Source organism: Protopterus annectens, chromosome 10.part0 (assembly GCF_019279795.1).
Source record: "Protopterus annectens isolate FY-2018-M chromosome 10.part0, PAN1.0, whole genome shotgun sequence".
NCBI lineage: Eukaryota > Metazoa > Chordata > Ceratodontiformes > Protopteridae > Protopterus > Protopterus annectens.
This window is the reverse complement of record NC_056744.1, coordinates 1,713,127,255-1,713,151,355: the sequence shown is the minus strand read 5'-3', so window position 1 is coordinate 1,713,151,355 and position 24,101 is coordinate 1,713,127,255. Positions and strand designations below refer to the sequence as shown.

The 24,101-nt window shown below is 39.1% G+C and overlaps 1 pseudogene; it reads left to right on the top strand.

Moving 5' to 3' along the window:
* LOC122813948 overlaps positions 1-24,101 on the top strand; it is a 120,610-nt pseudogene that overhangs the window by 14,057 nt on the left and 82,452 nt on the right.

The following is a 24,101-nucleotide window of genomic DNA, read 5'->3' as shown; positions in this document are numbered from 1 at the left end:
GATGGTGGGTAGACCAGCTGAGGAGGTTTTCTAGTGGAGGGATGTTTTGGCCAGGTGGGAAGTAGCATCCAATTATGTTGATGGTTTTGTTTTGGTTTATTTTGGGATTGGTATATATTATTTCTTCATTGCCTATTTGTGGAGCTGATGATTTTAAGATCTGGATGTTTAGATGCTGTTTAAATATTATAGCTACATCGCCTCCTTTCTTGTTTAGCCAGTCTACTCTTAGTATGCCGTAACCTGTAGGGAGTATTTGCTCACTGGTAATGTAAGGTTTTAGCAAGGTTTCTGTCAGGATGACTATATCTGGGGAGTACAAGTCCATGGTGGCATGGAGTTCGTGGACTTTGTTGGATATACTTCTAATATTTAGGCTTAGTAGAAGGAAGTCACTTGGCTTTCTATTGGCTGTAATATGGGAGAAGTTGTGGTTTCTAGTCTGATTATGAGGATTGGGGTTGGAGATGGTAGGGCCAGGGTTGGGGTGGATGTCTCCACTTAGGGCTAGTTTTGATATGCATGAGATTATTAGTTGTCTCAGTTTTTGAATGTGTTTGTTTATAAGGGAAACTTTATGATTGTGCTCTGTGGGTAATAGGTATGGTGAGAGGGTTACTATGTTAAGTTGTAGGGATGATTTATGTTTGAGTAATATAGTTGGTAGAATATGTGGGGGGTACATAGGGATGGTTCTTGAGTTGGTGGGAGAGGAGCTGAGTGAGGGTGAGACATGAGTGGTGGTGTGAGTAGTAGTACAGTGGTAGTGGATGAGTGGGCGAATGACAGAGCTGTGGTAGGATGTAAGATATGCAAGGAGAGTGCATGCAGTGAGCATAGGTGAGGTATGCTTGTACGTGTTAGTTGAGGAGGTGCGATAGTGTGAAGATAGAGAAGGTAGTGTTGGTTTAGTGCTGTGGTTGGCTATAGGAAAGATGGGAGGGGTTTGTGAGTGTAATAAAGGTGGGACCACTGGGGGCGAGAGGCGAGCGAAGCGGGTAGAGACCCTGTTAGTTGCTCTTATGAGGGGGCTAAAAAAACTCCAGCTATACTCTGTGGCATATCGCCTACTCAGAGGCTATCCCTGCTTAACATACAAGGCCATGTTTAACCCTGAGCTGTTGGACATGCTGCACTTAAAGAAATCCCAATCCCTCAGAGCCACACACTCCAGGGATCTAAACCTTGTCATCACAATGAACAAAACATGCTGGAGGGATAGGTTCTGGACCTAGAGACTCCCCAGACTCTGGAATAGACTGCCCATACATGTCAAGCAGAGTGCCTCCTTGGCCATCTTCAAAAGGAACCTTGACGATTGGATGGGAGATAGGAAATTCACCCCGGGGATCACATCACTCACCCTGCTAGACAGGGGTCCAGGGAAGTAAATATTGTGGGGAGAAATATCTGGGGAATTGTTATGGCTAGGCTTGTATAGGCCCTAGGACCGATATGAAAGTTGACTGGGCACAGGTGCCCTTTTTCGGTGGAGGCCCAGGAAGGAAATCTCCAAAGTATCATATTTAATTGCAGTCCGTATTTATAATGACATAATTTTTAATGCAGTTTCAGTGAATACATAGCATAATAGTATAATAAAATTTGAATTGATATTCACAAACATTAAATTTACAAGCATTGTACTGAGAATTTTCAGATAGAAGAGTGGTATATAAAGTAGATTGGAGTCATTTAAGAAATAAAATAGAGTGCGGTATTAGAGGAGATATGCATTTCGGAGTGTTAGACAAGTAGTGATGGAATAGTAATATGGTTGTGGTAATTAAAAGTAGATATAGTATTTGAAGATGTACAATAAAGTTAGGTATTAGAAGGGGCTAAGCAGGTTAATTGATTTAGTGCATTAAAGTGAAGTGTAAGAAAGGTGATGATGGGTGTTAGAGAGCCGAGTCCCAGATGAGGAACAGGGACAAGGCAGGAGAAGACAGAGAGGAAGTCTTTTAGTAATGATTTGAAAAGATGAAAGTGTATAACAGACCTGATTGATATAGGAATCTTATTCCAAGTTCTACCTACACTGTTGGAACAGAGACTGACCCCAGTAGTCCTTTGTGGCTTGTAGATGGTAAGCAGTTGTTTATAATTTGACCAATGGGGACGGTTTGGAAGATAATATTGAAGTAGGGGTCTAATTGCTGGGCAGGCAGATGGGGTACGGATGATTTTATGGGTTAAGGTGAGCTAAGTATAAGATAGGTGGTAAGGAAGCTTGAGCCATTTAAGTGTTTTTAGTTAGAGCTAAACAGTGGTGGGTTTAGTATAGTTTGCTGTAAGTGAATCTAGCAACTTTGTTATAGCAGTGTTCAGTTTTACAAATAAGTTGTTTTCAAGTTTGGTCATGATGGGAGCTCTGTATAGGAGAGGGTAAGAAGTAAGAGGCGGAGAGATTTACCGTAACAAAGTCTATAAGGAATTTCTTTACTCTATGTAGGGTGCCTAGTTTGTGATAGGGTTTCTTGAAGCTGTTGTGGGTATGTAAATTGAATGTAAGATTTGTCATCAATTGTTATGCCAAGAAGCCTTGTGTGTGGGGTGACTTCGATCATACTATTGTTTAGGGAACAATGCTGAAAGTTGTTTTTTCATGGAAACTGGATTTTGGAGAAAATAGAAGTAATTTTTTTTTTTTTGGATTTAATAGCAGGTGATTGTCTTGTAGGCAACTTTCAACAGAGTTAAAGGCTTCCTGAGTAGTTTTCTGAAGATATATTAGGTTGTCGAAAATGCATATTAGGGTAGAATCATCAGCGTATTGTATGAGGGAGGCTTGTGAGATGATTTATGTAAATTGTTAGTGAATATATTAGAGTAGAGGGCCAAGAATGGGGCTTTGTGGCAAACCAGCACTGACAGGAAGGAAGCGAAAAAAGTGGCGAGCCATTTAATAGATTGGTCTTTATTGGTTAAGTAATTGTTAAACCATAGTAGTGTGGGTTGTGATAGCCCGAGGGAAGACAGTTGGTAGAGGAGGTTTTGCTGAGAGACTACATAAAAATGCTTTAGACAGATCCAGGAATACAGAGGAAACAAGTTTGCCTTCATCTCTGGCTTTAATAGCATCTGTGAAAGTTAATAAGGCCATGGTATTGCTATGGGTGAGTCTAAAACCATGATGTGTGGGGTTCAGGAGCTTTTCCTGAAAATATGTTGAAGACGTTGCTTGTGAATACAGTTTTCCAGAATTTTTGACAAAGGGGATAATATGGCGATAGGTCTGAATTAGATTCCTCCTTTATGAAGGGGGTTAATGATGAATTTTTTCCATAGAGAAGGAATGTATGATTCCTTGATGGATCTGCTAATTAGAAGAGACAGACAGCTTGAGGTATTCTACTGGGAGATTATCTACTGAAGGAAAATAGGGTTTTAGTTTAAGTAATAGCTGTTTTATATTCCAGGTGGTTGAGGCGGGTTTTAGGGTAAAATTTGAGGTGTTTGCTGTCTGAAGAGAGGGTATATGAAGGTTGTTGTGAGAAAAAGCTTTAGTAAGGGCTTTAATGTTATCTATAAAATGGGTGTTGGATTGAAAAGTAATTTCAGAGGAAGTGTTATTTGGGGCAGGGAGAGTTGTGGCTGGGAGGAGGGGCCGGAGTTTGGCAGGAATATCCCCACGGAGTGGTAAAAGACAAAAAAATGAATGCGTTTAGTAAGCTTGTTTTGGTTTAACTGTAGCAATTAGTTTTCGTGTGTGTGTGTGTGTGTGTGTGTGTGTGTGTGTGTGTGTGTGTGTGTGTGTGTGTGTGTGTGTGTGTGTGTGTGTGTGTGTGTGTGTGTGTGTGTGTGTGTGTGTGTCTGGTAGGTGTGAGGGTTTATTAATTTGAAGTAAAGATTGAGTGAGCCTTTGTATGTACTGGAAGTGATTAGTGGTGAAGTGGGATGATCTAAATGGTTAGAGGTGGAGCACACAGTGGAACAAATGTCTACAACATTGAATGATGCATGATAAGATGTAATGTGATAAAATAGGAAGGTTAAGGATGTGGGAATGTTTAAGAGAAGCATGGTATGTAGCTTTCTAGAAAGATACGTCAGAGAGAGAGAGAGGAGCTAGAACACTGGGTTATGAGTGTAGGAGTGGGAGGAGCTAGAAAACTGGGGTATGAATATAAGAAGGGTAGGATTGCATAGCTGAGTGAGGTAGATGGTGTAAGTTGTGGTCACTGTGGTTAGTAAATGTAAGAGAGGAAAAAGGTTGAAAATACTTAAATGCAGACTGGTTTAGGAATTGTGTGTGTGTATTCTTGTACATGGGGTATGTCCATATTTATGCATATGCCTTTAAAAGGAGTGGAAGGCAGGTAGGGATATGCAACTCCAGACTGCAATTACAGTAGAGCTGTTTAGGAGTAAAGTACTAAAGAACACTGTGAGTCTACAGGTGAGCTTTCATCACACACTTACAGTTTCACAGCAAACAGAGTGCAGAATAATTTGCAGACTGGAGAGGAATAAACTAAGTTTGGCTGAGAGAGCAGCAGTAAGAATGTAACCAATTACCTGAAGGAGAAAAAGGACAGCCAGTAATATAATAAATATTGTTTAAGGTTGTAAGCATGGATTCTGTGATAGGACACTGCACTCTCACTATTATTATAACACAGCAGACAGTAACTAGTAGAACAGCAATCCACTATAAACCTTGAGTGAATAATAGAGTGGCCCTAAACAACGTCAGAACGGTACACTTTGAGTTCCCTGCTGAAACTGTACTTGTACAACTGAGCTAAGAACCCAGGATGTATGAGCAGAAGTCAAACTTCTTTTGTTTTTTTTTTCTTTGTTAGTAGAAAAGATGGTGTTTCACAGACAGCGTCTCTAATTTAATCTTGGTTATAGAAGTGAGCATGCAATGTCCTGTAACAGTTTGAAAGCAAAGGGAAAAAGGAATATCAGTGGACAATGGTATAAAACCACAACCGCATCAGTGACCAGAATGTATTTGCTGTCAGTAACTCCATGTTGAATCATATTACTAAATGTGCTCCATGGAGTCACTTGCAAATGAAAATGAATTATTTACTATGGTCTTTAACATGATGTCTATGAATGTGCTTGAATGCTATCTTTATGGATATTTGGATTCTTAAATACAGTCCTTTATCTTACAGAAGGTTTTTGACAATAGCCAATTTTTCAGAACTATATCCAATAGTGAGCATGTCTAAAATAACAGTATCTGTAGCTTTATGGGCATCTACAGCTGCAGAGAAAAATATTTGTAGAGTTGTATACCTAGCATATCTTTTACAGATTCACTGCAAACTGCTGGAAAACTCCAATTAGCTTTCACTGAATATTAGGGATGTCTTTCTCCTTAAATCATTGATCTTCAAAACTTTGAAACACATTTATTCCACCCCCCCCCAAAAAAAAACTGAAACTTCCTATTCAAGTGAGTTAATATGAGCTGAGAAGCTCACAAGATAACTGCATGTCCTTTATATGTCCACCTTTCATAAATCATACTGGGAAAAGGGCTTTTACAAGATTAAGACCAGCAACATATAACCCCTTGCCTACATATGTAAAAAAAGCAAGAATCCATTGAACCTTTAAAAAAATCCCTAAAAGAACACCTACATACATAATCTGCTTGCAAATACTTCTGAGATAATGGGCAATACATAAAACTTAATTTTCTCTGTTTTCTGACAATTTGCTATATTGGGCATCAATTGCCTTCAATAGTTTGCTGCAGTAATATGTTTTTGTGTTTCCTAATCCATTGTGATGTCATTCATGCTTTGTCAATGTGCTGTATATTCCATAAATGTAATTCTTACATACAACTGTGTTAATGGAATTCACTTACATTGCTTCGAATTCCACAAATGTGAATTCTTATGCACATCTGTTATTGAAATCTCTACTGCTTTATCTTGCAAATTGCTATGTTTTGTGCTATTCAGTCGGGATTGTGAGTGAAATGAGTCAATCAGCTAACTTAACCATGTATCATATGATAGTAACAATAATGTGAATTTAATTCAGAGCATTACCCCAGTATGCATTCTAAATATTTGTACATTAACTGCAAAAAATTTTCCAAAATATTTAAGTAATTATAAATTGTTACCACTGCATATATTTACCTTTCTCTGTCATCATTTACTTTATTGTTTCTTGTGTTTTTGTACCTTTGAAGGTATCCATGCCGTGACTGGAAAGGGTCAATAGACCAATTCACATATTTAGTTATACAATGGAAATAAATAAATATTCAAAATTGTTGGCTAATTAATTCATAACAACCAGCAGTTGTAGCATCATTATAGTCTACTTTGTCTATAACAAGTCTCCCTTATCTGCCCTCATTATTTTTATAGAAGGATCATTTTTCAAACCATTTAGTAAAAATATGTTACTCTTTATAAATGTTGTTATAGAAAGAACTCTTAGGTGGCTTTTTGTAAGAGTTCCCTGATCTTTGACTCAAAGCTACCTTAAAGATGAGAGAGAAAAGGGTACAAATCTGGACAAAATGCTCCCTTTTTACAACAAAATATACTACTTTTGTGCTTGACTGTTGTCATCCTCTGAAAGAAATGATAGTTTGAGATTTACCTCGTATGCAAACTCCTTCTGTGGAGTGAGTAACCTGTCTTGAAGGGTACAAATATTAAGCCTTTTTGCAGAAGCAGACCTTCTCCAGGAGGTAAGGCACTAGAGGAGACATTAAAAATCCTGTATGAGTTACTTGAGTATTATTCCTAACTATTGTCTTACTTGCTTTTTCTGCGAGTCATCAGTGCTGTAGTTCATCTCAGTGAGGTTTTTGTGTTACTGAAATGGTTCCTATTTGCAGACTAATTCAACTGCTCTTGTAGGTGCTTTTGGGACTGGGGCTGAAGTTGTACTTCTAACCAGCCTCTTTCTGAATGTACTGAATTCCATCACTGGTACCACTGTAATTTTCTGTTCTTTTGTATCACTGTGATATATTCTCTGCTCATAGCTCAGATCTGATATGAAGGCTTATTTCCTCTCTTTTAACTGAAGTAATTCAAGAGGCATCTTGTCTTCTGTGATTGTATGCCTAAAATCTTATTCTTCCTAATTCATAAATCCCAGACTCACAGGCTGTTTTGAGCCATTGTGTTTTACAGGTATAGATCTCTTAGTTTCACAGATACAGGTGTGACATTTTGTATCCTGCTGTTATTTATTCCCAGTATTATAAATGCATACTTTACTGACTCATAAGAACCACTCACAAGTATTCCACAATGAAAAGGTCTAGACAGACCATTCATACAACAGATGTCCCCCCTAACCTCACATATAAACTATTTGCATTATAGATTTACTCCTCAAATCCAATGACTCGCGAATCACTATGTTTTATACACATACCAACAAAACTTTACAAACCCTTTGAGTCAGATGAATGGTTTTAAATCACCAATGTTTTCCCCAACACTCCAGACCCATGTTTCTGTCATAAAGCTTTTCTCCAACAGCATAGACCCAAATGAGCCATTCTATGTCTAATATCTATTACACAACCTCATAGACTTCACAAGTCATTCTGTATCTGAGATCTAGTTCATCATCAGCATCATCATCACCCCCTTTTGTCCCCATTTTGTACATGGGGATGGAGTATTCTGTTAACTGTCACCATCTCTCTCTCTCTCTTGATTCAATGCTACACTCCTGCCTTCTTCAACACTCATGCCTGACTGTCGCAGATCTTCTTTCACACAATCCATCCACCTCTTTGTTGGATGTCTTCGCTTCCTCTTACCTTCTTCCTGTCTGTTCCAAATCTTCTTCACCAGATTGTGTTCTGCTTTTCTGCACATGTACAAACCACCGTAATCTGTTCTCTTTGATCTTTTCTGCAATTGGAGCTACTTTAGCTTCTGCTCTTATGTCCTCATTTCTTTGTTTGTCCCACAGTGTGCATCCTACCACCCTTCTCAGGCACTTCATTTCCATCACCTCTAGCTTCTTCAACTGTTCTGCCTTTACTGCCCAGGTTTCTGTACCATACCGTAGTACTGGTCACACCACTGTCTTGTACACCTTACTTTTCAGCTTATTTGGCATTCTTCTGCCATAGGCTACACCTGATACTCTATGTCAGTTGGCTACAGCCCCTCTAATTCTAGCTTTGACCTCTTCATTCAGACTACCCTTCCCTCAACTACCCCTCCCAGATACTTGAAGATATTTACCTGTTCCATTATTTTCCCTTCTATATCAGTTCTCAGCTTCTCCTGATTTCCCCAGTTTGCTGCCATTACCACTCTTATCTGTGCTTAGTTTCATCCCATGTGTCTTCAGTTTTGCATACCAATACCCTGTCCTTTGCTAAAGTTCTTGCTCAGAGTCTGCCTGTAATGCCATAGCATCTGCATACAGCAACTATGTTGATCTGTCCCCTCCAACCTGTTTGCTAATGTAATTCGTCACCAGTATGAAGAGCAGTGAGCTTAGAGTTGAACCCTGGTGCACACTCACTCCCATTGGGAGCCCCTCTGTGAGGTGAACACTATTCGTACTTGAGTCATTGGGTCCTTGCACATAGCCTGCTCTAATTCTACTAATGTTTCTGGGACTTCAAACCACCACAGTACTGCCCAAATCAACTTGGGATCTTGTCATATGCTTTCTCCAAGTCTAGGAATGCCCAGTTGGACTGCTTACTCATCTCTAGCTTCTTCTCAACTATCTTTCTCACTGCAAACATTGGGTCAGTTGTGTTGCATCCTTATCTAAATCTGAACCGCTCATTTCCCATCTTACGTTTTACTGCTCTGTGCATCCATTTATCAGTCCGCCACTATAGAACATTCGTGCAATGTGCTGGGAGTTTGATGCCTCTGTACTGCCCACAGTTGTGGATGTCCCCTTTGTTCTTGTACATTGGCAGGAGTATGATTATTCTCCAGTCATCTGGGATACATCTTTTTTCTCCACACTGCTATGAGTACCCTCAGGAGCCATTTCTCCCCTGTCTCACACAGCATGTTTATCATATCTGCTGTGACCTCATCTGAGCCTGCTGCTTTCCCTGACTTCATCTTCCTTAGTGCTGACTTTACTTCTTCCAGGGTGGGCTTCTCTTCTTCACTTATTGTAGGCTGTTTCTGGGTCAGTACAGCTTCAGTGGGGGCTTCTTCATTCAAAAGCTGCTGGAAATACTCTTTCCATCTGCCTTTGATGTCCTTTGGATTGGTGAGCAAGTTGTTGCTGGCATCCCATATGAAGAGTGTCTGACTATCTTCTTTACCTTTCTGTCTTTGCCTTGCAACCTGATATAGTTTCTTTGTGCCCCTTACTGAGTCACTTTCCAGAAGTTGGTAGATTGCCTCCAATGCCCTATTCTTTGCTATTGCAACTTCTTTCTTAGCTTCTTCATTAGCCAACCAGTATTCCTTCCTAGCCTGGTCAGTCTTTTCTATCTCCCAATTTTTCCTGCACTCCTTTCTTTTGATGACTTCCTGGACTTCTGCATTCCACCACCAGCTTTCATTATGTACCTTATTTCCATACCTGGCTGAGCCACATATCTGTTTATGTAGTCCTCATACATGCTGTTTTGAGGTGCTACCATTCTTCTTCGTCAACTCCACCCATTTCCTCCTTTTCTTGGGTTGCTAGAGCCCTGAGTAATTCCTTGAACTGTTATGTTTTCTCTCCAGTCAACCTCCAAGTCTTCAGCCTGGTCTCTGTTGATCATAGAGCCTTCCCTGTCCACTGATTGCAGCTGATTGTGGCAACCATTGGTTTGTGCTGCTGATGGACTGTTCACTGGGAATGACTTTGCGATCACTGTTTCTCTCCCAGTGCCCTTTCTGTACTAGGAGGAAGTTTATCTGAGTTGCATTTTGGCCACTGTTTTATGTGATCTTTTGACTGTATCTCTTTCTGAGTCATGTGTTGGCTACTATCAAGCCATTTGCCAGACAAAGGTCTAGAATGGCCTTGCCTTCTTTATTCCTGTTGCCCCACCCATATGGACCTAGGCAATCCTCATATCCTGTTCTGTGTGTCCCAATATGTGTATTCAAGTCACCCATTATCAAAAGATTATATCTCTCACTGCCTTCTGAAGCCTCTCTCTCACCACAATTCCCACACCATTTCTAGCTTGTCCCCCTCCTGAGTAGTAGACTGTGGATCCCAAGCCAAGTCGTTTCACTACAATGCCCTTCCCTTTTGTCTCTTGGACACATAGGATGTCCAGCCTGCTCCGTATTATCATGTTATCCACTCCCAAGCTGCATCCTGTCAGTGAACCTGCATCAAGTGCAGCAGTTCTGGGTTCATGTTTGGCAGATTGATTGGTTTTATGTCCAGCTTTCATTCAAAAGAGCTATCCTAGGTAACCCAGGCTGGGCAACTAAATACTGGCTGGTCAGTAGCTTACTGACCCAGGCCTGCTTGTCTTTGTGGTGGGTACACCCTGGCCAATAAGGGCACATACACCTCTCCCACCATTAGCATGTGTCCCTGGCATAGGTTAGCATAGGTCAGGTCCTCAACCCACTTATCACCAGTAATTACCCATGCCCATTTTGATGACCATAGTTAATGTGACCAAATCATCTAGAGTCATATTTTACCCCACTGAATGGCTAGCCCTGCCACAGTGCACAGTCTGTGATCCATATTCTCATGTCTTGAGGGTACTGAGCACCACAGTGAAACCACAAAGCTTTTGGGCTGTACAACTCTTCCCCAATAGGGCACCATGTAGAGTCTGTGCTGTTGCCCACAGCTCTGTTCATTGACAAGTTTGAAATGGAAACACTCCGCATGTTTTTTGGGGCTGGGAGGAACCTCACAGAGGCACAGGGAGAACATGCAATCTCCAAACAGGCATTGGTCGGAGGTCAGGATTGAACCTTGTACATGGGAGGCAAAGACCTTACTCAGTATGTTAGCTGGTCTCCTAGATTGGAGATCTGTTTCACAGTCCTTTATTAACCTATGCACCATTCTGTATCTGAGATCTCTTCCTCTTTTCAATAGGATTGTATGCAGCATTCTGTATATCAGATCTGTTCTCCTGCATCACAGAGTCAGTAAGTAACTTTTGTATCTAAGACCTTTTCTTTAACTCCAAAAGATTGCATGCACTTTTCCTTATCCACAGATCTGTTCTCTTAGAGCAAAGGCCCACAAGAAATGCTCTGGTCCTCAGATCCATTTTCAAATACCATAAGATCAACTGAGCCATTATTCTGCACCCAGATGCAACTCCAAGGATCACATAACTCATTCTGTATCAGAGCTCTATGCAGTAGCCCCTTGTACTTCCAGAAGACATTTTTCATCCATTCCAGTAGATGCAAACATGCCATTTTGTGTTTCAGATATATATTCCACATCCCCATAGAATCACATTCACAATTCTGCATTACAGCTCTGTCCGACAACACCACAGATCAGCACAAGCCATAGTTTATCTCTTTTATGATCTCTATATCCATTGTCAAGCATGACTGGTATTCCAGAGTTCAGACGCAGAATTAAATCTAGCCCATTGCAGAATATGTAATGGCAGTTGCATTCTGAAGTATTTCAGCATGATGTGAGAGAATACCAGCACACCTATGTTATTATACAGGGGTCTGTTTCAAAATAATAGACTCCCACACCATTGAATGTTAAAACAATGAGACTGGAACACCGAACATTCAAAGTAACGAAACTGTACAACATTGAATATCGCCACATCAAACAAGTAAACATTACTCTACAACCATCCTACACCATAGGCAGAACCTTTTGCAGGGGGGCAAGGACCACCTTGAGCTACCAACACCCTGAGCTAATTACATATTCCACCTCTGAAACCCACAGTACAGCTGAGTAGGAGCATGACCCCCAAACCCAGCTGTAGTGTGATCTCACACAATTACTCACCCACCCTATTCAATGTTCTGAAATTCGCTGTTGTGTGGTGTCATTATTTTGAATATTTGGCATTCCAATCTCATTGTTTTAATGTTCGATGATGTGGGAGTTTATTATTTTGATATGGACCCCAGCATACTTGTGTATACTGATTTTCTTATCATAACAGCACAACCTGATATATGTGACATTCCTCTGTTTATGTGACCCACATCATGGCTCAGCCACCATTGTTTCTGTCAGATTCTCTCCTTCTGAGTAGTTACTGGCCTAAGTCGGGAGTGAGCCCACTTAACTGGCAACCACTTCTTTCAAGGAATATGGATCGTTTCATCCATGTAAGTCCTGGAAGAGACCATCTGGACTTTATAGATGAGGGTGGGCTGTCACAGAGTCAGACTCTGACAGTGCAGGGCTTCCCTCACCCCTTTTTCACATCCAGCGTCAGATACCTGAATGTGTAGCGATCGCATTGTGCTGCCTCCTATTACACGTTACTGCGTCGTCTTTGTACTAGGTATCCTCCTCACTCCTTCAGACAGAACATTGTAGTTGGTTGTCCATCTACCTTGCAAACTGTGTAGGCGAGCTCAGTCTTGTTCAAGGCTCCACATCTCCAGTTTTGCAGTCAGTTACCCTGCCTCTGTGCCAGTGGGCATGCTTTTTGTCATTCATGTGTACTAGGACATTCATACATCAGTTGGTACTGAGATGTACAGCAGTTTAATTTGTCTTTCTCTCTCTCTTTTTTTCACAGGTACATGCTTTTAGTGTGGGACAACACATGCAAATTTAGTTTCACCATTAAAAAGAGGAACATGCATCAAACAGCTTAAGGAGGAGGAAGCAGAAATTCTGAAATAGATGGAAGGAAATCTTGTTTATATTAAAAATTATGTTATGGATACGTACTCAGCAATGTCAGATACCAACTTGGAGCTCAAGAACAAAGTAAAGGTTCTGGAAGCAATGGAAGAAAATGCTGACTGTTTTAAACATTATATTATTGCCACTCAGGCAGCAAGGTCAGATGATAAGTCACTGACTGGAAAACAGGAAACTACTGGTTTTCTAACAGTAAGTGTGGTTTTCATTTTTGCTTTTTTTAAGACAGTTAAATTTGAGGTTTGTAGCTAACATGAAGAAACATTTTGAGATTTAAGATAATTATAGCTTAAAGCAGTCGTCTGATTTTGAGTAACTTTTATTCTTTTTTAATTCAGTCTGCACATATGTTGAAAGCTGATCCATGGTTTTACTTTCAGACAAACATTGCTGACTGCCAACAGGTCAAAACATGCTGTCTGAGTGCTGTTATATTTATAGGTTCATAGGTTCATACTAGGCTATCTGCCCTTGGGCATTTATAAGCCTAGCCAGAGTGTGTTTGGCTTTCGCCACCCATTTTAAATTAATTTTGCTATGCCCTTTTTCGAGGTTAGTATACTGTGCCTCTGTCCAACAGTGACACAGTAAACCTACGATCTCCCATCCACTCATCAAGATTCCTCTTGAAGAGAGTCAATGAGGGACTCTGCCTAACCTGGACTGGGATTTTATTCCAGAGTGAAGGGAGCCTCTGGGTTATGAATCTGTACCTCCAGCATGTCCTATTTATTTCAGTGCTAAGTTCAAGTCTCTTGAGTGCGTAGCTCGATGGAATTTGAATTTTCTGAGGTGCAGCATGTCCATTAATTCCGGGTTGGACATGGCTTTATACGTCAGGCACAGATCGCCTCTGAGCAGGCGGTATGCCACTGAGTAGAGCTGGAGTTTCTTTAACCGGGCAGCATATGGCATCTGTTTGAGCCCTTTGATCCTCTTGGGGAGGTACTTTTGGGATCTTTCCAGTTGCTGAGGTGTCTGGTAAGGTACATCCCAAAAGGGGAATTGTACTCAATTATGGGCCTGATGAGGGATGAGTAAAGAGGCACGATGACCTCCCCTGATCTAGATGTGAATCCCTTCATGATTAGGTGGGCTATATAAAATGTTTTTCTAACCACTTTGGCCACGTGGTTGTCAAATGAGAGATTGCTATCAACTTGGGTCCCCAGGTCCCTAATTACTTCTTCTGTACTTAATGGATTACCACCTATGTGGTAATTTGTGAGCACTTTGTTTTTGCCAAAGGGGATGACTATACACTTTTTGGCATTTAGCTTGAGGCCATGGCTCTAGCACCAGTTGTCTGTTTCTATGAGGCCCTTTTGGAGGATGCTTGTGTCGGCTGGAGAGTCGATTATGGCGCCCAGTTTGCAGTCATCTGCAAACTTGGTCAGCCACAGTCCTTCCGTGTTGGCCTGTACCTCTGAGAAATATATACCGAACAAGAGAGGTCCCAGGATTGAGCCTTGTGGGACGCCACTTGTAACTGGTTTGAAGTCTGACATGGCTCCAGCAATTCTAACCATGTGGGTTCTGTCCTTGAGCCAGTTTGCAACCCATCTAGTGACATAGGGGTTTATATTTAAGCTGGTGAGCTTATCTATAATGCCCGAGTGGGGTATTGTATCAAAGGCTTTTGCGAGGTCCAGGTAGGCTGTGTGGACCACCTTCCCCTCGTCAATGGCCTTGGTGACTGTTTCAAAGAAATCGACCAGATTTAACAGACAGGATCTGCCCTTCGATATGTACGAAGAGTTGGAGTTCAGTTACAGTTTCATTGATGTAAAACTGTGCTTATTTGTTTACCCTTCACTGAGCAGTTATTTCTAAGACTAGGAAAATTTGGCCATGGCATCAGGGAACTTCTGCTTACAGCTTGTGCTCACAGCTTGCCTAGAGTGAGCATGTGTGCACATCCCATTCCTTGCACAATGACTGCTGGGAGGAGGTTTAGCAGGATTGAGATAGTGACGGACAGAGAGGATGTGAGTGCCAGCTCTAAACAAGTTACTTGTGGCATTGCAGAGGATTCAGAAAGCCTTATTCAGAAGGTGTTGTTTGCAGTTATTAAGGATGTGGTGATAGAGGAGTGCATTGTTAACCCTGCCCCAGTTAGAAGGGTAGTAGGATGATGTATTAAACCCCCCCTAAGTTAGAAGAGTAGTAGGATGATGTATTAAATAAAATGATAAATCAAAGTGAACCAGAAAAGGATGTATCCTAGAGAGCAATAATAGAAGAAATACAAGAGGAGGAAGTGGAGAATATTATGAAAGGGAGCTTCTTCTTCTTTTGGCTTTTCCCGGTTAGGGGTTGCCACAGCGGATCTGTCCGCTTATGATTGGCAGTGGAGTTTTACAGTGTCGTGTTGCCAGCCCGGCACCCAACCTTCCATAGAAGGCACACACACATGCACACACTCACAACTAGGGCCAATTTAGAGTGTCCAATCCACCTACTGCACGTCTTTGGGATGTGGGAGGAAACCGGAGCACCTGGAAGAAACCCACGCAACCACAGGGAGGACATGCAGACACCGCACAGAAGGTACCCCAGCTGAGAATCGAACCAGAGACCCTCTTGCTGTGAGGCAGCAACGCTAACTGCTGCACCACCGTGGCTGCCCAATATTATGAAAGGGAGCAATACATAAAAATGGAAAACAAGTGGAGACAGTAGCAAACGGTGGAAAGCAGAACGAAAAGGAAAAATAATATAATATCAAAAGAAAATATGTGGTGACAGTACAGTACACAGTAAAAGGAACAAGGAGCTGGACAGATTGTAGGTATGAAACACAGTGATACTTCCTTTAGGAATTAAAACACATGAGGTAAGAGCTTTTATTTCAATAAATAAAGATATATTTTGTGACTTTTTTGAGAGTTCATAAGGCATGGAAAGGTCTTTGTGTGAATATGAAGAACGACAGAATGATAATCCATGGAATGGTTATGTAATGAAACTTTTTTTTGAGTGACAAAAAATAAAATACATATACAGTTTTAGAGGTTGAAAGAGAGAGTTTGAAAGGATATTTAAAAATATTTATAAAGAAATTAACATTTCAAAACTTTATGATATCAAAGCTTTATGGACTTGGGGGATGGGATTGCAATGTTGTGTTACAACTGAAAATAGAAAAAAATATACATATTCCAAATATTATAAATGTTGAAGGAAATAAGGGTGTGGTAAAATGTTGGGGGCAACCAAGGACATGTTTTTTTTGGGGGAAATAAGGACATTTCGTAAGTTATTGTGATAAAAAGAAATGTCTTATATGTGGGGAATATGGACATGGTATAAAGAAATGTGAACTCAAATGTTACAAATGTAAAATAACTGGACGTGCATAGATGGATTGTAAAGAAAGTACAATGAAGCAGATGGTCACAATGAGGAGGATAAAGAACAAAATGGGAAAGAAAATGATATTAAAGAAAAGGAGAGGAGGAACTAGGAATAGATTCAGAAGTTTGAGATGAAGATATAAGTTAGAAAGTAGGAAAAGGAAAAAAGAACTCCATTTGTAAAAGGTTAAGAGACAGAAAAAGGAAATTCAAAAGCATAAACTTAAAAGAAAAGAAATAGATAAAAAATGATGTATTTAAAAGTAATATAAGAGGAGGATGATTAATCTAAATTAAGGAATAGAGAAACTGACAGTTTAAGAATTCTCTCAGTAAATGTGAACAGCATAAAAATATAATAAGGGTGCAGATTTTAGAATGGTATAATACATGCGATGTAGATATAATTGTTTTGGAAGATGTAAGATTTCTAACAAATAAAGATAAATTGCAAACAGAAAAATATGGGAACGAGAGAGAATATGGAATTTAGGAAACAAGCATTCAAGAATAGCAGTTTTAGGCAGAAGAGCGGTTAAGATCTAGATTTAACATTAGAATGGAAAGACTTACTGTTGTAGATTTATAATGAAAAGGAAATGTCTATAGACGCATAACTATATATGCATATGTCATTTTAAGGAAAGGAAGAATTTATTTCAACAGATTTTAGATTACATATTAGTAAGTATGGATATTGTAATAATAGGAGACTTCAACTGTGATTAAAGGGGGAAAAAGAATGGAAAAGATATAAGAAAAGTGAAAGAAGTTTTGAAATGTGGCAAATTACTAATATGGGATAGAAAAGTATGGATAGATAGAAGAGGTATATTAAAATATGGCACTGATTATTTTATAATATCTGGAGGTTTTAGTATAGCAGGAGGATCAGTTGCAGCAGGATTTAACGATCATTTTGCTGCATGTACAGAAGTAAATAAAAACAAAAATATGTTGGAATAAGAAAGAGTATAAAAAGAATTAACGAACATGAAAGGCACAAAAAAGGAAAGGAACTCATCTTGCATTTAAGGAAAGATCATGTTACTTTAAGGGAATTTTATATTCGTTGGTCAGAATGATGGGTTATTTAAAAAATATATAAAAGAAGTTAATTACAATGGCAGAGTAAGTTAAGACAGATGGGAAAACAATGGTATGTAAAAACAGATATAAATGCGTTTGAAATCTTAGAAAAGAATGAGAGAGAATATTATGATAAAGAGAAAAAAAGTATATAAAAGAAATTATGAAAAAAAATTATTGTATAAACAAAGATATTTACTACAAGAGGAAAAAGTATCAACATATGTAAGTAAAATAGTGAAAGAGAATTGTAGTGTAATGACAGAAATGAAAGATGAAGAAGGAGAAGTAAGAAGTCATCAATCTCAGATTATGCTAATTGTAATAAATTATGTAGAGGAAATGTGCAAAAAAAAAAGGGAGAGAATGCAGTGAAATATGTTAAGTAAAAAAATCTCTGAAAAAGTAAATAAGGAGGGTGAAAAAGAAATGACTTTATATCAATTAGACAAAATACTTAAACAGGTAAATATAGATAGAGCTGCAAGTCCAGATTATATCTGTGATCAATTTCACTCTGAATTTTGAATGCATGCAATATAATACTGAATTCCTCCCACCACCCCCCTGTCCCTGCACAAGGTTATGAAAGATCTAATAATAAGGGCTCCATTAGAATCTATGGAACTAATTTATTCTGTTCCTTCTCTCAATGGCATTTAACACTGTTGATTTTGAGATCATTTTTGACCATTTATATACTTAGCATAAACTCTCAGGAGCCTATTGTTAGACAGGGAAGCTCCTCATGGCACTTTTTTGTGTCCCCCCTTCTCTCTCTCTATATATATATATATATATATATATATATATATATATATATATATTCTCCCTCTGAAAACTCATTTAATGGAGAAGCTTATGTTGCACTCGTTATGCTGATAAGCTGTAGTGCTTCTCCTCCTTCAAGATAATATACCAGTCTGATGATGTACCAGTGAACACACGTTGTAAGCATTTGAAACATAATGCAGCAAAGACAACTGTCCTAGCTATACAGTCCATGCTCAAGGATGTTAAATGTGCAACATTGAGCTGCCATATTATTTATGGAGGTAATATCTTAGAATTTGTATTAATCTTGATAACAAATCAAGGAGTCACAAATATAGTTTGTAAAATGTTTCCATCAGAAATGTTGAGGCAAAGTAATGCTCAATGTATTTTGTTATCTGGTACTTGATAAAATGCAGAGCAAAGAAAAAGGGGAAATTAACTACAATATTTTTGGAGGAGGGCAAGTGCATCACACCTTTCACCCCTTCTAAAATATTCTAACACAAAGTGCCACAGGATTTGGAAAACAGGGATAGTCGGTTTTCCAACTAAAGCAAGTACTCCTGTTTCTCTGAGAGCTGCAGCTTCAGTCACTGCCTAGTTTTCGAAACCTCCATTTTGATAAACTGACATTTGTATAACCACATATTGATATCAACATTTCAGCAATAAAAATAGTAAGTTTTTATACACATCAGTAAACAGTATGATGGAAGTAAGGGAAAAAAGAATGTTGATAGTATAAGTCTGCAACAGGAAATGGTGTGTTAAAAAGACAGACTGCAGACACAAATGTAGTTATACTATATAAAGGACAGACTGCAGACACAAACATGGCTGTATTGTATTAAACAGTAACAGATGCAGCTATGTTGCAAGCAGAAAAAAATGAGGTGGGAATAATACACAAACACTGAGATGATAAACTAAATTATAGAAACAAAAAATGAAAATATGAATGAAGGTGTAGTACAAGCAATCTTTGAGTGATGAACCCGGATCTGACACATACCTTTCAACTGTTCAGATTTTTGCAGAACATCCAGATTTTTGACTCATACTTTTGCTCCATTTTTTCATAAAATTGTGGTTTTCTGGCAAATCCTTGGCAAATCTTTGAAGACTTGAGGTCCAAAAATAATGACAGACATTTGAGTTTCAGACTTTGTACCCTTCAGAAAATTCATGCTAATGCAAAACCTGCTATTTTATTAACTTTCTAAGTTTGTAAGAGCTATATTTAAAATTTTCCCCATTTTTGGTCCTTTGTCCCCCCCATTATGTATGGCTTTGTCCAGATTTCTTGCTCTAAGAGGTATGATCTGGCATGGTAATGGTCAGCCAGCAGTGTGATAAAAGGATATGATACAGATGGTTAGCTGCTTAGAAATGTTTTATCGCATTGATTTGTCTACTTTTACTTGTGGAGAAAGAAACACTGCGTTGCTTTTTTTCCCGTATATTCTTTGGTCCATTAGGGCAAGTCTGTATTTGGTGCAGTGAACCAAAGCATGCAACAGTATCTCAATTTGTTTTGTAGATGGGATAAAATGACAGCAGTCACTGAATCTTTTGTTAAGAGCAATAGCAAAAATGCCCTTAGGAAAAAAAAGGATTGGTGATGAGAGGTTTTGTGAAATACTGTAAAGGACACCTCCATATCAATGCTTTTAACTCAAATACTTTTCTGTAGATGTAAAATCATTGAAGAGAGGTGTTTTGCATGAAGTAAATTTCAACAGAACTAAAGTGCCAGTTCAGAGATGTTTATTTGACTAAATTTAATTACAATTGTATTTCAGAAAAAACGTTTCTTAGTGATCTGTTGTGAATAATTTTAGAACAATTTGCAATTAGAGAGAATATTGGTTTACATGGATGCCATGTATTCTTTAACCATAGGCAAAGCCACTGAAATACTGTCATGTTCTTATATTGGTACCAAACCTCTGCAGTTTGGGCATATACAAGTTCTTTAATGCAAAGCCTCCTGCCTCTTCTGAAATCTGTCTCACAGTTAAGAGATGGTAGAAGAGACAAAACACCTGTGTATAGGCTTTGAAATGAAGGCTGTGAAGGAAAGAGAAGCAAAACCCAATCATTTTGTAAAATTAGATGAGATTCCTCCTGGAAGAGGTACTATCAACAGTCAAGGTAATTTTTGCCAAGTGAAATATTAGAATCAGTGGTGGATTTTTCTTACATTAACTTACTTAGAAATCTTTGAATCAGAAGATTTAGAGTAGAAATGTGCAGTGGTTCTTGTGATGGATGGTGGCTACAACCTCTTTATCTGCACTATTGCCTTAAATCTGTATGAACTTTAAATCCACACCACTAGTACCAAGTAATGTAGAAGAGGGGATTTGTATTAAGAGCATATGTTAAATGCACACTGCTGCCTTGAGTAGCAACCGACATGTGCCACAAGCATAAATGCCTTACACTGTACAGATATTGATTAGTATTGTAATCACTGGCTCCAAGATTTTACCCATCTTGTACTGAGCCAAGTAGCTTACACTGCAAATGCCACACAATGCACTCTTGCAGAGTATTTTCCAGGACAGTTTAACTGTATAGCTTTCTGTTTCAAAAGTCTCCTTTCTTCTCGTACATTAATGCTGCCACCAGTTAGAACAAATTAGCTTGCCAAAAGTGCAGTTACTATTTACCCCTAAATAAGCATAGCCGGTTTTAGGCACCAGCGAACCCTGCGGTCGCTGGGGGCCCCCTGTTCCCTGGGGGCCCCCAACCACAGCAAGTTATCTTATCCTGATATTTTGTCACATCTGTAAAACCAGCAAAAGCTAGTGCAGCAGTCTTGCATACTTAATAAACTATGAGGGTAATAACTCTTATTTATATCTCCCTTAAAATTCAAAGATATTTCTGGTTGTAGTAACGGTGTTTTGTCAAGTAACAGGCATCAGAATGCCATTAAATATTTTACTACTGACATAGTGCTCCTGGCTTAGTTAAACCCTGCTTTCGGACATTTGCTCCACTAAAACTAACAACATAGCCAGCTTTTAGTCCCTGCAAAACCATGGCTGCAGGGGGCCCCCTTAATCATCTTTGTCTGTGTGGGGGCCCCACAAAAGCTGCTGCTGATTGGGGAAAAATGAGGAATGAAAAATGCATTCATTTCCTAATTATCCTCTTTAACATGAACAGGGCTGTGATATGACCCTGTTAGGATGAAGATGATAATGAACATGAACAATATAAGCACTAGAGGGATCAGCAGCCCAGAGTGACTTACCTCAGTGCAAACTTTGGATTTTAAGAAGAGCTGATGCTTCCGATCATCAGGGATAGTTTCTCTTTCAGGTAGTTTTATAACTAATACCAGAGCACCTGATTCTATAACTCAATTTCTTTGCTTAAGAATTCAGTACAATCCCAAAAATAATAGAATAAATGCTCAGAATCATAAATATGTTTAAATATTTCTCTAATTCACTTATAAAGTTACTAGAATAACATATTTTGCATCAACATCTATTTTTGGACAATAAGTATAAAACTCAGATGTCTGGATTAATTGACTGTTTGTAATCCTGAATGATTTACCAGCAAATCAGACTTTTACGAAGGATAAAGCAAAAGTATGAACAAAATCAGGGAAGGTCTGTGAAAGTAGGGACAGTGACAAGTATGCATTACTCCTCAATGGGATAAATCTTACTGCTTCTGCTGTTTGATGACTGCTAAACAGCAGTGACTAATCTGGTGTGGCAGTACCAATGTTGCACAAGGCATTGCTGTTTGCTGAAATTAAGTACATAACTAGTACTGCTGTGGCTTATGCATGCATGTTGTGTGTGTGTGTGTGTGTGTGTGTGTGTGTGTGTGTGTGTAAAAAACATCAATGATTTTTATCTGTGCATGCACCCAATAATGCCAGGACACAGTCATTATTCTTCTGTGTATCAGTAAAAAATGTACCTAACAAGTAATTATATTTCGAAAGTAAGACAGAACATATATCACAGAACATTCAGACACTTAGATATTCTTGGAGCCTGGTTGCCCCCACTCACCAGACTGTCTAAATGGATAATGGGGACTCCATTTATCATCCTTGACTCTGTGGGGGCCCCACCAAAGCTGTTGCTTGTTGGAGAAAAATGTATCAATTTTCTGAATACGCTGTTTAACCTGAATGGTGCTGAGATATGACCCTTTTAGGATAAAGCTAATAATAGCCTCTGTTTACAACCACACCCATTCTAAAACCAGCCCTGCTCAAATGTGTGTGTGTACATAAAGCTGCTACAGGTTATCGGGGCTAGAGATTGTGTGGATATTACATCTTTAATTTTCATCACAGTCAAACCTTAGAGGTGTGCACATGAAGTCATTATAGCTTGTGTCTGAGCTGAGGGCAGTGTTTCTCACAGACCTCAGAGGTATACAAAGAAGGTTACTATAGCTTGTGTAAGAGAGGTGTACTGTCCAGGAGCAACAAACTTGAATATTACTGAAATCATTCTCACAATCACATACTAGGCACATATACATGCGGCTACCTTTGACTGGGGTGAAGAACATGCTATGTATATGTATATCATCAGTCACTTGAAATATATGACAAAGGCAATTTAAATCTCTGCTTTTATCCCAGTCTAACACCAGAGGGATGCATAGGCAGTGACTTGTCTTTATTAGAGAGTTAGGGAGGTAGGCAGTATTTCCAGATAAGACTTAAATATTCTCACAACTACTGGCTTGTTAGTTTACTGTAGCTACAATTTTGTCAGCTTTGAAAATTAAGCCTTGGGCACAAATTATGCCTTGAAAGAAAAAAAATAAGACTGAAATTCTTTTTTCTTCATAATTTTATTTAGGCAACCATTGAGTAAAATGTTTAAAAATGCTCTAAAATGCATCCCAGACCATCTGTAAACCTGTGGCTTCTTGGGCCCTGACTTGAGTTATTTTCTAAATGGTTATTACTGGGCTGTCTTGTTCAGGAAAGGTGTGTTGAAGGATGCAAGGAAAACTAAAGCTGAACCACAACAGTGAATTTCTTTCCTTAATCATAATTTCTGTTCAAGCTATTATTGGTCGAAAAGGTTGTGTAAAATGCACTTCAGAGCATATAGAAAGTTATGGCTTCTTGAAAAAGCTTAGAGTAAGGCAAAATGTGAGATAAGGAAGAAAAAGGTAACATGGATGGTATGGGGAGCCCAAAAGGAGAAGGACTCAGAGGAGAGGACTGGGGTGTGTGTGTGTGTGTGTGTGGGGGGGGGGGGGGGTTGAAATGTAGGCCCAGTCATCATTTCACTTTAAGTCCAGACCTGTACATAGACTTGTTGCAATGTATCACTGTTGCAACTAAGTGCCAGTAACTCTAACTGCCCCTTTGTTAGACAGCTCAACATAGTGATAGTGTGATACATAGGCTTGTTGTAATGTAAAAGCTTGTAGCTGCAGGTCTGTCTGTGGATACTGCTCCTAAAAGTTTGCAGCATGAAATAAAAGGTTGCTTAGGATGGATGGCATTGTTAGGATGATGCTTATACTGGAAGTGCCTAGGGGGCCCCCAACTTGACATTTGCTGGGGGCCCCCAAAATGCTAACACCGGCCCTGTAAATAAGCAAACCATTAAATAGTAATATCACTACCTTGCTAGGTAATTCTTTGAGAGGCAAGAGCTAACAGTTAATTTTGGCTGTTCAAATGCGCATACCCTTACACTGATAAATAAACCATCAGCTGCAAGCATTTAAAACTGAATATCAAAAATTTGCTTAAAGTAGGACTATACAGTTCATTTTATAAAACCGGATATTATAAGCAGCTAGAAAGTTGCCAAAGAAACGACAAATAATTGTGTTTAAACAGTCAGATGTCATAAAACAGAACTTAGGCGGCTTATTTGGACATCTAAACTTAACACTACAAGAAGCTATTGAAAATGTTGAATTCTGATTACCTCTGTTTTAGGAGTCTAAACAGTAAGTAACAGAAGTCCACATTCAAAGTGAGATCCAAGAATGCAGTATAGTATGCATAGTCTAGAAGCAAATCAGTAACTCCATTGACAGTTCCTTTTTTCTACTTAAAAGTCTATCTCAAGCCTTCCAGAT